Genomic DNA, 14,980 nt, shown 5'->3' on the forward strand with positions numbered 1-14,980 from the left:
CCCACAGTGCACCGCGCCGCCGCCCCACTTGGGAGCTCTGGGCGCCCAGGCTTGGGTTGGGGAGCGGAGCGTTTGTGGGGAGGGGTCGCTGTCGGGGTTGGGCTTGGAGGAGAGAACTGTCCCTGGGTCCGCTCTGTAGGGCGGAGGGAATCGTGTTCTGTGCTTGGAGGTCAGAATGAGGCCGGGCGGGTCAGACAGCTCGCTCTGCTCTGCCGGGGCATCGGGAGGTTTGGGAATGGATAGTGCACTTTCCCCCACTCTTTGTAGTTTGGCGACAGAGAGGGAAAGAGAGGCGGTCAGATTGAGGTCAAGCCATTCCACGATCCGTTTACTTTCTCACGCACAGTGCCAGGTGTGGGGCCTGCCGCGTGGGCGGGCGTTTCAGGAGTTATTCAGTCGCTGGACCACCAGCAGCGTGTGGGATGTAATGTTAAACGCCGGAAACGCAAAGAAGCGAAACAGCGCCTGACCACGAGCACGGCACAGACTGGTTGGGGAAGACAGACAGGGAAACAATATAGCTTGGAAAGTGTTACAATAAAAGTATGCATTTTGGACTACTTGGCATTCATTCACTGAGTTCTCAAAGTAGGATCCGAACCTCTGCCACTTTGAAATGGGTTTGGGGAATGAGCAGTGAACTATAGTTTTGTTTTCCTTCTCATTCCTCAATTGTTCCCAAATTATTGTGGAAATGTTTACTACTGTCTCTAGGAGAAGTGGTCAGGATGATTCTTTTTAGCACTTAAACATCAGGCTGCTTACGAAAATAAGATCTAGTAAGATCAGTCTCCAGGCTTAACCTCGGAAGGACCTACTTTGACTTTCTTATCTGAAGTTGGAAGCCTCCATTGAGGCCAAATTAGTAGTGATAGTTACCGTATTGTATCTTTCTGGCTATACAGATAAATGTCACGTAACAAAAACAAACGCTTGGCTACACAGTTATACACGTGGTAGCAGAGAGAATATTATAACGAGATTTACGCTTCATGGATTTTAGGGTAGAAGAGGAAACCCTTATCTTTTGAATCTAGTTCCCAGGTTAGTTAGCCCACCAGTGTGTCCTTTTACAGAAGTCTTTGCAGAAGATGGCAAAGAAACCTTCCATCAGTGAAAAACCTGCAGGATCTTTGCAGCATTCCTAAGTGATGGAGTGATGAGTTGATTCAGATCAGGCTTTTTTCTTTGTATCTGACCTAAGACTACTGGGTCACCTTTTATGCAGTTAATTGAACTAACCCAGCAGATAAGACTATGGCTAGAATGCTAGTGGAGAAAAGGGAATCAGAAGTTTGTCTATATATTTAGAGACCAGAACAGAGAATTCCATGGCTAGAGGGGCAAGTCAAAAAGGGAACATTATCAGGAGCCTTACTAACCTGCTTTCTCTTTTTCTTGTGCTATTTTTTTTTCCCCACAAAGAGTGTCCCTGCCTTGTTCCTACCAGGAAAACACTTATAAAAAAGCACTTATATTCTAAGCACCCAGACATAAATGAGTGCTACAGAAATGATACAGCAAGGTTCTGATCTGCAAAAGGGTAGGCCGAGGCCTGGACCAGGAGTGGAAGCCAAGTTATGATATGGAACATTGAGTGGTATTACAGGTGTCTCAAATGTAGGCCCAACTGTGGGGTAGACAGTAAAGCATCTTATGTTTCTTATCCATGTCGTTATGCCAGCTCACATTTTAAAACTCTAAGATGAATAGTCCCACATAGTGGGAAAATAATGTGTCTCATTTTCTTGGCTGCCATAATGTTTTAATCATCATCGTGATGTCCATTGGGTCTCATCGCTGTGCTAAAGACTCTCCATACATCTTGCTCAATCCTTACACATTTTACAGACAAGAGAGAGGTTGGTAGATTAGTAGGTTAATAATGATATATTCATAAAAAACTACCAACCTTGCTAGGAGAAGTTGTTTACAGAAGACACTACTGTTATTATTTTGGTTCTCACTGAACTATTTCTTCATAGGGATTTACTGACAGGGCTCAATTTTGTGCCATTGCTAATAAAGACAAATGCTTGTCACCTGCTTCCTTTCTGATTATCAGGAGACTTTTATTTATTTATTTTTAAAAAATTAAATTACAGTCAGCATTCAGTTTCAGATGTACAGCATAGTGTTTAGACATTTATATAATTTACAACGTGATTCCCTCCAATAATTAAAAAACAATTTGATAATAGGAGTTAAATCTATAAATAGTGGAAAGAGCCCTCAGTTATGGTTCCTTCTGTTTTCATTCATTTTCATCTGTTCAGCAAATATTTGAGTGCCTTCTGTGTGTTGGGCACTGTTCTAAGCCCTGGACATAAGGCAGTGAACAAAAGATGCCAAGTTGATGGCTTTATGAAATTTTTGTTCTAGGCCAGGGAGGCAGTCAATTTAAAAAAGGGGAATCTATGTGTCTGTCTATCTACCTAACTATCTATTTATCTATCACCCATTAGATACATAAATTAGAAAGAAATGATGTGGAGGAAAATAAAGCAGCATTAGGAATGGGTGGAATGAGAAGAGGGTGGTTTTTATATAAGATGGCAAGAGAAAAAAACCTCTGATGATGTGACATTTGAGCTGAGACCTGAAGTAAGTGAGGGAACAGGCCATGTGTGTATCGGGGGGAAAGCGCTCTGGGCAGAGAAAGCAGCAAGTACAAAGACCCAGGAGGCAGGCTTGTGCCTGGTGAGTGGAGAGACACTGTAAGTAGAGAGGTTAACAAACAGCAAAATAGGAGTTGGGGTTGGGTCATGTAGGGCCTTATAGGCCACTGTAAGTACTTTCAGATACCCTGATTGAGATGGGAAACCATTTGGCTGGATAACTTCAGTTTACCTCCCCAGATTCACTCTACCCTTTTCCACCCTGCTCTGTAGAGGTGCTCCAGGAGGTGGACCTGCATTGACAGGCTCCCTTGCTTTATGGCTTGTGGTTGTGTTCATGGGGAGTATGCAAAGGGGATGAGAGAGAGGGAGGATGAAATTGGTGTATTTATTCCCTCCCTGCAGGATTGCATGGACTGGAGTGTCTCTAGACTTAAGGTCACATCTCCTGTCAGGTGCCTTCTCCATGGAGCTCTCTGTGGCCTTCTCTACTCCTCCTCTTCACATCTTCAGGCCTGGTTGGGGACCAAGCACCCCTTTGTTGCCAGCCCCAGAGTACTGCATTCTCCTTTATGGTTACCCTCCACCTGCCCTTGCCTTTGTAATTCGTTTCTTTATAAACTCTCCTCCAAGCACCCACTTTGAATGTACCATCTGTTTTCTACCAGGAGTCAGACTGATCCATGATTGGAGGTTTTGGACCCACTAGCATCTCAGCAGACTCATTGAGGTCCCTGTTGAGAGTAGACTGCGAGGAGGTGAGGGTGCATGGAAATGAATTAGGAGGCCATTGCAATACTGCAGATGACAGATGATGGCCGCTTATCTCAGTGCTATGGCAGTGGAACATTGGTATTATAGGGTGTCTTAGGTCAGGTTCTGGGTATTTTTTTGAAGGTCTCTACCTTGGTGAGGTGTTTTGCTGATGGATCTGGTGCTTAGAGAACCTTTCTGACTGCCGAAAGCAAGATATGGTTGTATTGTTAATGGTTGTCTTCCTGTTTTGTGCCCTTGGCCATCACCCCATTGCAAATACTTTGTGAATCAGGCCAGTAGGTGAACACTGGTACATTCTCTGAAGTAGCAGGCTTACCAAAAACAGTTGCTTATTGAAGGGACTAATCCTGTTTTTCTTGTAGTTCACCTTTGAACAGGGGCAAAAGCATCCTCCACTTGAAATGGTGTGATGTCATTAGACAACATTCAGTCAAGTGACAATCAACTCTGAGGGGAATCTAGAAGAATTATTCATTTCAGTCCCTGCCCTCAAAATTTTTTTCTCTTAGAGAGAGAGAAAAAAAAAAGAATATCCCGGAAGCAATCACAGCACGACTTATAAGAGCATGTAATTCAATGCTAAGTTATGACTGCATTGCACAAAGATCGCAGGGAGTGGAAGCTAATCTGTTGTGGGTTGAGGCGGTCACTTTGTGGGAGTGGGGCTGGGCTGTAAAGGATGGAGTTGGGGGCGGGGACAGCCATTCCAGTGCAAGGAGCCCTTAGGAGGGAAGACTTACCAGGAACAAAGGGTGCAGGTTGGCTGTGGTAGGAAATTAGGTCAGCTGAATGGGTGGGGCTGATGGGGGCGGGATGGAGAGGAAGGCTGAAGAGCTGGCCTCACGTGATGGGCACTGCATATCTGCAGTTCCTGAGGAGCGAACGTAGGGATCCAGGTTGAATCTGGAACTCCTGCTATTGACTTGTTTCGAATTATAGTCTCCAAAAAATTATGACATGCATGTAGAACAAGCCATTAAATATGATCAAACTTACTAGGGAAGAGAGCTCTGCTTGGTTGAGTTGTCTGTCAGTAGACTGGCTGTGTAAATCAATTTTATTTTATTGAGATGCAGCATACAATATTGCCCAACTATAAGGGAATTTCAAGTGTCAAAATGTTCACCATTTTCCCTATTAAAAAGTCCCCCAGAGTGTTTTTTGGTCAACTTGAAAACACATGTACTTTTAGGTATGTAGGCAAACAAATCAAATGCCTACTTACAAAATTTACATTTTAAATTTAGGTACATATACCTATTTAAAATTACATACTTTATAAAATCACGCTAACTTAGAAATATTGTTTTTCCTTCTCCTCTTATTCATAAAACATTTTTCTTCAAACTCTTCACATCTGTCTTTGACCTTAGTACTTTTATCATCCCTGGAGCCACATTTTGGATCAGCCAGTATGTTTTTCCAGACCATACTTTCAGTGTTTTGAGATTCACTCCTTCTGAATACGGGTGAAGATATTGGGTAAGATAGTGAATATTTTATCACAGGTTACAATTAGAATTCTCTTACAATGTTTCCAGTTGGTATATATCCATGATTGACACAACTTAACCACTTTATTACTTTTGAAAGTGATCAGTAGCAATGTACACATGGAAGTATGAGTTCATATCCCCAGGAATAATTACTAAACCTGTGTTTAATTTGTTTTCTGTCCCTGACATCTTCTTCTCACCGCTGTAAGCAGCCAAGACCAGACCTTGCTTTAGGCTGATGTGTCACCCCCCACTGGTACTTTGTATTCAAAATAAAGAATTGAACTCACCACAGCAAGAGTTACTTTGTAAGGACTGCCTATAAACTGAGTTGTTTGTTTTGAGAGATTTTTTTTTTTAAAGGAAAAATCCTTGCTTTATATTTAACTTATTAATGATTCTTTTACCGCATCTTCAGAATTAACATGAGTTTCAGGCAGCAAATCTGCTTTCGGGAAGGATCCTCCTCTGGGAGAGGGGAGATGTAGAAAGAAGGGAAGTGATTGATGGTCCACGATGTGCAAGTTGTTCATCATGAGATTGGCTTTAGATAGAATCTGGGAAAGAGGAAGTACCAAGTGTATTAGTTTGGTTTTTACCACTCATCTATGAATGGCAATTATTCGGTGCTTCTATTGATTGGATTTCTAGAAAAATTCCATGAGACGTCTTTTAAACAGATCTATGGAGAATGCAGACAGATGGTTAGCTCTGCATTTATTTATTGCCATGGCACCTAAGTTTTGGGGACTTGATGTAGTCACTTCACTTCTAGACCCTAGATTCTAACACAATTCATTATCAAAAAACACAAACTATTATACATATCAGTTTATAGCATGTGTTTAGACTATATACACACACACTGATATAGGTTGATGCAAAAGTAATTGCAGTTTGTGCAGTTATTTTTAATTTTTTAAACCGCAATTACTTTTGAATCAGCCTAATATTTACTAATTTATATTATATATTTTAAAGCTACATGTTCATGTACACATATAAATATATACAAATATATAGTAGAGCAGGAAAAAAATATTTTCCTCTGCCTACCCTTAGTCCTTCAGCTGGGGCCCTGTAAATTAGACTGGCCAAAGACAGATTAACAAGAGAAAAAGAAACAGAAATTTATTAACATGTGCGTTGTGTATATACACATGGTAGCACCCATCTATGAGTAACCCAAAGGGATGGTTAGAACTTGGGTTTATATATCATCTTAGGCTAAACCAAAGGAAAAGTGTTTGGGGCTTCCATGTGGGGGAGATAAGTTATGGGAAGGACCCAGGAAAAGTATGGTAAACAAGAGTTGTTTAGTAAGGTTTGTTATGCAGATTTAAGGTATCTTCTCCATTGATTAGAGTTAAAGAGTCCTCCACCTCCTGCTACAGAGAGGGAGACATTTTTACGAAAGGAAATTTCCTTTACAGAAAGAAAATGGATGCCCTGTTTTTAGAGCTTTCCCGTATGTCTTGGTTATCAATGGTCTTTAGCTCAAAATAATCCATGTGCCAAAAAGGCATATTTCAGGAAGGCATATTGTAGTATCCCTCAATATGTATAATCTGACTTTAGCAAACTTAAAGACATCCTGTACCTAGAAATGCCTACCCCGAGTCCTGTCAGAAGCAGGGGTAAACTTCTAACAAACTAGTAGACTTTCACTCTGAACTGTGGTATTCCCTTTTTGCCATATGGTAAGTGACCAGTTGCCTCATGACCGCAGAAAGTGAGAGCTGTACTATTTGTATTAATAGTTATGTTACACACTAAATAGGTTTAAGAGGACTGGCCTGGGAACCTGTGAGGTCTACCATTGTTTGGATGGGACAGCAAATAAGGTCTAGACAACTGACTTCCCATTGAACATCAGAACACAGCTTCTTTGTATGTTGTGGCCTGCCTATCTATGTAGGTGTGGGAAAGCTTGGGTGATAGACATCACAAAATTAAATACTTTCAAATCTTTTTTTTTGTAAGAAATTTATAGTTAAAAAGTACAAATAATATCATAATGAACAGACATTATCCTATAACCTAGAATTAGCAGTTGCTAACATTATTATTTTGCTTCTGGTTATTTGTTTAAAGGACCACAATTACAGAGATAGAGTCTCCTTGAATCCCACTCCCATTTCAGTTTGCCCCTCATCCTCTCTGGAAGTAACTTCTATCGTAAGTTGAGTGTATATCCTTCGACTTCTTCACTTGTAGTCCTTTTGTGCATTCGTAAACTCTGTTTGTGTGTTGTTTTTACACTCAGTCTTCTTGCCTTTTTCTATTTAACGTTTTTCATCTCTATCCAAATTGATGTTTGTACATCCAATTCATTCTAGTAATGATAAAAATAATTTTCAGAAAAAGGTAAAAATCATAATTCATACAGATGCAGATGAACATGTGTTAACAATTGTATTTTACTCACATCTGAGGGAACCACACAAATGTTATGAGCTGTTCAAAGAAAAAGTCAAAAGGCACAAATTCATGTGGAGTAAAGAAATTGATTTGCAAATGGATCCAATGGGGAGGGAAGTCAATCAAATCAAAACTTAAGGAACAAGAGAGAGTTTACATATTTTAACAATTACCTACAGTTTACAGTTGTTTACAGAGAGGTCTAAAATAGTTCAAAGACAATGAGTAGGGCTAGAACCAGACAGCCTGGAAGGGTGTGCTATAGACAATGCTTAATTTTCCATTGAAATACAGAATTTTTTCTACACTACTACCGTGTTTCCCCGAAAATAAGATGTAGTGGGGCTGGCCCTGTGGCTCAGGCGGTTAGAGCTCTATGCCCCTAACGCCAAAGGCTGCCAGTTTGATTCCCACATGGGCCAGTGGGCTGTCAACCACAAGGTTGCCAGTTCAATTCCTTGAGTCCCGCAAGGGATGGTGGGCTCTACCCCCTGCAACTAAAATTGAACACGACACCTTGAGCTGAGCTGCCTCCCCGATGGCTCAGTTGGTTGGAGAGCAGGTTCTCAACCACGAGGTTGCCAGTTCAATTCCTCCAGTCCCGCAAGGGATGGTGGGCAGCAGCCCCTGCAACTAAGATTGCACTCGGCAACTTGAGTTGAGCTGCCGCTGAGCTCCCAGATGGCTCAGTTGGTTGGAGTGCATCTTCTCAACCACAAGGTTGCCGGTTCGATTCCCACAAGGGATGGTGGGCTCCTTCCCCTGCAACTAGTAACAGCAACTGGACCTGGAGCTGAGCTGCGCCCTCCATAACTAAGATTGAAAGGACAACAACTTGACTTGGAAAAAAGTCCTGGAAGTACATACTGTTCCTCAATAAAGTCCTGTACCCCTTCCCCAATAAAAAAAAATCTTAAAAAAAAAAAAAGATGTAGCTGGACCACCAACTCTAATGTGCCTTTTGGAGCAAAAATTAGTATAAGACCCTGTCTTATTTTAATGTAATATAAGACTGGATACAATATAATATAATACATAATATAATACCAGATCTTACATTAATTTTTGCTCCAAAAGACACATTAGAGCTGATTGTCTGGCTAGGTCTTATTTTCGGGGAGCATGGTATATATATATATGATATATATATATATATATATATATGGTATATATGGTGTGTGTATATATATATATATGGTATATATATATATGGTATATATGGTGTGTGTATATATATATATATATATATGGTGTATATATATATATATATATATATATATATATATATATATACCATGCTCCCCGAAAATAAGACCTAGCCAGACAATAAGATGTAGTGTATACACACACACACACATAGTGTTGGAGAAGAAAACAAGTATATAGTTGGGGAAGAAAAATTTTCCTCTATCCTTATAGGTTCTTTTGGCTAGTAATAATTAAATTGACATGGGACAGATTAACAAGAGAAAAAAAATTTGATTACGTACATTTGGGGGCCGTACAAAGACAATGAAAGGCTCAAGGGCAAGTCGGGCAGCAGAGGCTCATAGGTCATCCTGAGCTAAGGAATCAGATGGGGAAGGGCTTGGGGCTTCAAAGGGGAAAATGGTAATGCACAGGATGATAAGAAGAGCATGTGTTTGGTCATTAGATGTTTGCCCTGCCATACAGATTGGTCATTCAGATAAAAAGTTATCTCTGGTAATATTTCTCTTTCTGGGCCAGGCCCCCATCTCAATTCTTTTAGGTAGTTAAGGGAGAGGTAAACGTTTTTCCTGAGTCTGCTGGGTCTTGATTGCCTTCAGCGCAAAATAATATACATGCCAAAGTGGCACATTCTGGGTTGGCATAGTCTGCTTTGCTTCAATAGTATATATATTAACAGTATACCGTAGTATATACTACATAGTATTAGTAATTAAATGAAGGACCTGGTTGTATAGTATAGCATAGTATAGCAAAACGTAATATATTTTATCCACGTCTTCACTTTGGTGGACATTCGGGTTCTATTTAAGTTTTTGCAGTTATTTATAATATTGCACTTAGCATCTTTATGCACACCTTCTTGGGCACAGGTACAAGTTTCTTTAGGTATATGTCTACCTGAAAGGTAAAATTGCTGGGTTGTAGGGTCTGTGTACTTTCAGTATTATTACCTGCTACCATATTACCCTCCAAAGTGGCTCTCGCAATTTAAGCACTAATTAGTGATGTACTGGAGTTTCTTTTGCCTACACTCTCTCCGAAACTTGATATAATCAGAGGTCTTAATTTGGGAAAAACAGTATCTTTTATATATGTTCCAAGTATCTTCCCCTAGGCTCTTGTTTGCCTTTAACCTTGCTTATGTTTGTGTTCTTATTTGTTTTTTCTTTATACTTTGGGCTTTTTGAAGAAATCTTTCTCTATCCTAAGAATATAAAGATATTCTCCTATGTGCTTTTTAAAATGATTTGACTTAAGTTTTCATGTTCAAGTTTACATATTAAGTTTTCATATGTGCATGAGCTGTCAGGGATTCTTTAATGAAAAATGCTACTAGAGGAGGATTCTGTCCATGTTGTTGCATGTATCAGTTATTTGTCCCTTTTTATCACTGAATAGCATTTCTATGAATATGTTACTGGTTGCCTTTTTTAAAAATATCTTTTCCTTTTGATAGACAACTGAGCTGTTTCCAAATTTTGGATATTATGAATAATGCTGCTATAAAAATTCTCATAGAAGTCTTTATGATTATGTGTTTTCATTTCTCTTTGGTAAAGACCTAGAAGTGGAATTGTTGGACCATAGTGTAGGTGCATGTTGAGTTTGATAACCAACCACTGGCCTTTTCCAGAGTGGTTGTACGCTTTACACTCTCATCAGCAATGTATAAGTAAAGAATTCTGGTTGCTCTACGTACTTGGCAATGTCTGTCTTTTCAACTTTAGTCATTCTGGTCGTGGGTGTGGAGTGGTATTGTTAAAGAAAAAAATTATTTGTGACATTTGTTAAAGGAAGACTTTATTCAAGGGGGACTGTTTCAATGAGGTTTTACATTAGGGAAGACAGATTGGGCTCAGCTCTGAATACAACAAGGAAAAGTGGGAATTTGTAGTCAAGGAGCAAGGTGGGGGGATTGGTGGATGAAAAATGACTAAGAGAAATCATCAGGGGTAAAGGTGATTCTGGCCACACTGATCTAACAGGATGAAGGCAAGCCAGGGCAATCAGATGTCACTGGGGAGTGATGGAAGATGAGGACCCCAATTAGATATTGAAGACGATCAGATATTGAGATTGGGGGATTCTGGCTAAACCAACTTAGCAGGATTCTGGCTAAAATTGGGTGATGCAAAGATGGACATGGAAGTTCAAAAATAAAGGACTGGTTTGGAAGAAGATTCAGAGGAGCCTGACTAATGTTTGGTCAAGGAGAGACTCATCAGTCTATCAGTCTATCATTGTAGAGTACTTGTTTTGAAATTGACAGGAAAACTTTCTAATTAGTTTAAGTATTTATCTACTATATATAAAAATGCATTGTATATGTATATGAAGATGTATTTGACTTCAAAAATCTTTTTTATACCTGGATAAAGTAATCATGGTACAATCTGAGTATTAAGTATTTTTTTTTAATTTTAAAAATTTTTTATTATTAGTTTCAGGTGTACAAAGCAATGTAATAGTTAGACATTTATACCCCTCACAAAGTGATAACTCCCCTCTCCCAGTCTCCTACCCTTCTGACATAACACACAGCCGTTACATAATTTCCACTGTCTTATTCCTTAGGCTGTACTCCACTTCCTGTGACCATATATATATATATATATATCACACACACATATATATATATATATACATATATGTTAAATTATAGTTGATATTCATTATTATTCAGTTTGCAATGGTCAGGCATATTTTGTTTTGTTTTGATTCTTAATTTCTTCAACTTTTTATTATAAAGAATTTCAAATATACAGAGAAATTGACAACATCTGTTTACCTTCCACCTAATCTCCCTCCTTCATATAAACTGTTAAAGGATAAATTTCAAAAGAGGATAAAATCATGACTCATACAGATATAAAATGAGCACATGCTGAAGATTTTATTTAACTCATGGAACCAGTAAGATATTGCAACTAATTCAGAAGAGAACTCAAAGTACCACACATTTAAAGTCAGATAAGGAATGCTGAAATGAATTTACAAATGGAAGCAAAGCTGATTAATATCCATAAGATGATAATTAATTACAATTTACCAGATTCAATTTGCATTTCTGTAGGCAGAAATTATTTGCATTGCTATCAATTTTCTACAAGCTAACTTCTACCTCTACAGAGTTGTAAAATAGCCTAGTCACTAAGGACAAAGGTGGAGGTAATCCAATGGTCATCTAGCCAAGACACAATTTTTTCTTGTGTTTGTGTGTGTGTGTGTGTGTATGTGTGTCCACGTGTATAAATGTAGGTGACTAAATTTTTTTCCTGAATCTTTGAAAGTAAGATGAAGACGTTATGACCTTTCACCCCTAAAGAATAAAGCACGCATCTCCTAAGAGTGACATTCTTTTATATAAAGACAATAACATCATACCGAGGAAAATAAAAAGTAATTCTATATCATCTGATGTCGAATTTATTTTTAAATTTCCCCAATTGTCTCAAGATTCTTTTTACATCTTTGTGTGTGTGTGTTTTGGACCAAAGTTTCTTTATTTCAGGCTATTTAAAAAATTTGAAGAGCTAATCCCTTGGGATTAAATCTGGTGTCTAATTGTGGTGGCCTTTCTTGTAACATTTCATTTAGCAATGTTTCTGAAACAGATCAGAAGCTTTAGGCTGTCATCCTCCTCCCAAGAGCCTTATCAATTTCATTAGCGTGGCATGAACTGTGTGCCTTGTGCCCAAAGGAAATGAACCTATGGGCCCTTTGCTACTTATACGAAAGAAAACTATCTGTTGTTTTGGGGCTATTAATCAGACTTTGGATTGTACTCTGTTGGTAACTGCCTTGCCTATGGGATTTCTTATGCAGAATGGAGAAACTAAGTAGAATAGACCAGTCCATTCCATTGGGATGGAAAGGAAGCATGGAAATTCAAGATAAAATGAGAGGCCAAGGAAAGTGGACATTCCTTTAGCATCCCTGTATTGAAGCTGATTTTTGTGTTTTGAGTTCCAGTTCAAGCTAGATAGTGTTCAGGTTTTCATGACTTAGGTAGTTTTTCTTTTCTTTAATAGTTAGCCCTCAGTTATAAATAGTTATATAAAGTGAGGATTTTGATAAATTTTTAAAAAGAATTTAATTATAGGTCTTATTTAGGAGACATTATACAGTTATTCTGACAACTTCCTCTTAATTTTGTCCCAAAGGCTACATTTCTAAATCTACTAATGTGTTGGAGGTTTCCATACCACCCCTAGGTTTGGTGATTCAATACAAGGATTCAGAGAAGTCAGCATATAATGGTACTCGCTGTTCTGATTTATTACAACAAAAAGCTACAAAACTTAGGTTTCCAAGAGTGCCTCTTCCAGTGGAATCACACAGGATGGGCTTAATTCCTCCAGCATTGAATTGTAAATTGTGACAACACATGGAATGTATTGTCTACCAGGGAAGCTTGTTAGAGACTTGGTGCTCACAGTTTTTACTGGGGGTTGGTCACATAGGTACCCTCTGCCTAGCACTTCTCAAAATTCCAGACTCCTAGAAGAAAAGGAGCTGTTCAGTATAAACCACGTTGTTTATACAGTTTATGCACAGTGAGCCACTCTTATCAGTTCTGGGAATGGTAGGAACCCTCCCGAAATCTGGGTACCCAGATACCAGCCGAGGGTCAACCTTTCAAGCAAGATTTTCTAAGGAAAGCAGTTTCAGGCCTGCTTTGTTAACATTTGTATATATAACTAGCTTTTTTCCTTTCCTCTGCTATGCAAATCAGAAGAAAGAATGCTTGCATCTTTCCAGTAACAAATTTTCTCGGATTTTATATATCATTGGCAGGCTATATGGGGAGAGGGAGAGGCAAAAAAGGACTTTGATTTTTCTCTTCCCTGGATGAGTACTTTTTAATTTCTGTATTAATCCATTTACTATTTGTCAAAAAAAATCAGCGTTTTGCTGATTTTTTGATTTGTAAAATTGTACTCTTAAAAACTGTACTGTGTGCTCTTAGGTGATCTTTTTCTATTAAAAAATACACCAGTTCCTAAAGACAACCCACAGAATGGGAATACATTTTTGCAAATCATGTATCTAATAAGAAACTTGTATCTGGCATATATAAGGTACTATTACAATTCAGTAATAAAAAGACAACCCAATTTTAAAGAATGAACATATTCAGAATACTTTATGACATACATACTGCTGTATTTCTGTCATGTATCTTAGTTCAGAAATAAACCTCCGTTTTCCTCATCTAGGATTTGACTACATATGTTGCCTGAGTGGGAGCTGAAGGTGGGACTTCTCATTAAGGAGTTCTTGGCTGGAGCTTTTCTTCTAAGGGTCTAAATGTCAGAATGCTGAGGAGGAGACGGGCTCATCCTTTAGCCTTTGAACATTAAGTGGATTTGAGTCAGCTTGTATTTGGGTAAAGGAAGTGAGTTTTCTTCCCACTTGATTTTGTTTCATTCAGAATTCATCAATTCACTTAGCTATATAGCATTATATAGTAGGCAAATCTTTATTTAGTGATCTTACTGATACGTTTCTTGTGTATTTTTCTATCAGCTGACAGTTTAGGAAGGCCTGACTGAGAAAGGCAGCCTGTGTGTTCCATTTAGAGTGGTGCTTTATATTAGTCCTGTGTGAGTGTCTGGAATGGAAAAAGAATTATGAGGAATCTGGGGCAACTTTCTGATTCCATCTGAGTCAGGTACTCCCAGCGACTTCAGTCTGTTTTTTTTGAAATATTGTACATTCTTAGCCAGATCATCCCTCAAACTCATGTTCAAAGGCAAATACCAAATATAAATGAATTTGAGATTGACTGCCATTTTAGAAGATTTACATCACTACTCCTTTCGTAGCAAATCATTCCTGCATACTTGTGAAAGGGACGAGAAACTCTGACTCAGTGAGTGTTTCAGAAACAAATAATACATTTTAAAAATTTCCCAGAGAGGACATTATTGTGCATCTTGAAATCTCAACACGGACATGCCTCCCCACAAAGATCAGGGATGCAGATGAAGGTGAAACGCTGTGTCCCGTTAACCACTCCCTCCTATATCAGCATCCCCTCTCCTTACAGAAGCTGTACTGTGCGACCACATTATAGTGTGGTCTTCAGAGCACACAGGTGATCTGATTTCTTTTGTGACTTACTCTCCGAGATCCTGCATTTTAGTCTTGCGTGTGAGATAGTACCAATGACCAGATACGCTATTTCTTTGGTGTTTCTACAATTGATGTTCTTGTAAATCTCTTAGGGGATTTTAACATTGTTCAATCTATATTTAAATCTGTATTCAAACAATAAGAAGTATGACTCTTGGCAGGAATTAATTGTGTATTTGACAATGGCCAGTAAAATGAATATCTAAACAACTTCATAAAGCAAGTGAGAATAAATCTTTCAAGCAAAATGCAACTGTCCTCGTCTGCTCCCTGAGTAACCGGTGCCAGGGAGCCAGACTGCTATTAGTTTGAATATTA

General features: G+C 38.8%; 1 protein-coding gene across 3 annotated transcripts in view; it reads left to right on the plus strand.

The window, feature by feature from the left end:
• The window catches only part of LOC308498435 (protein farnesyltransferase subunit beta), a 73,017-nt gene that overhangs the window by 10,992 nt on the left and 47,045 nt on the right, over positions 1-14,980 (plus strand). The window contains exon 1 of one of the 3 annotated variants that reach the window (XM_081050463.1): positions 6,992-7,069. The exons of the other annotated variants lie outside the window; for them this stretch is intronic. The gene's annotated coding sequence lies outside the window, so the exon portion shown is untranslated. Of the gene's footprint in view, positions 1-6,991; positions 7,070-14,980 lie in introns of those variants that run through there. 3 annotated transcript variants of the gene reach the window in all.

This window comes from Rhinolophus hipposideros (assembly GCF_964194185.1).
Source record: "Rhinolophus hipposideros genome assembly, chromosome: 5".
Classification (NCBI taxonomy): Eukaryota; Metazoa; Chordata; class Mammalia; order Chiroptera; family Rhinolophidae; genus Rhinolophus; species Rhinolophus hipposideros.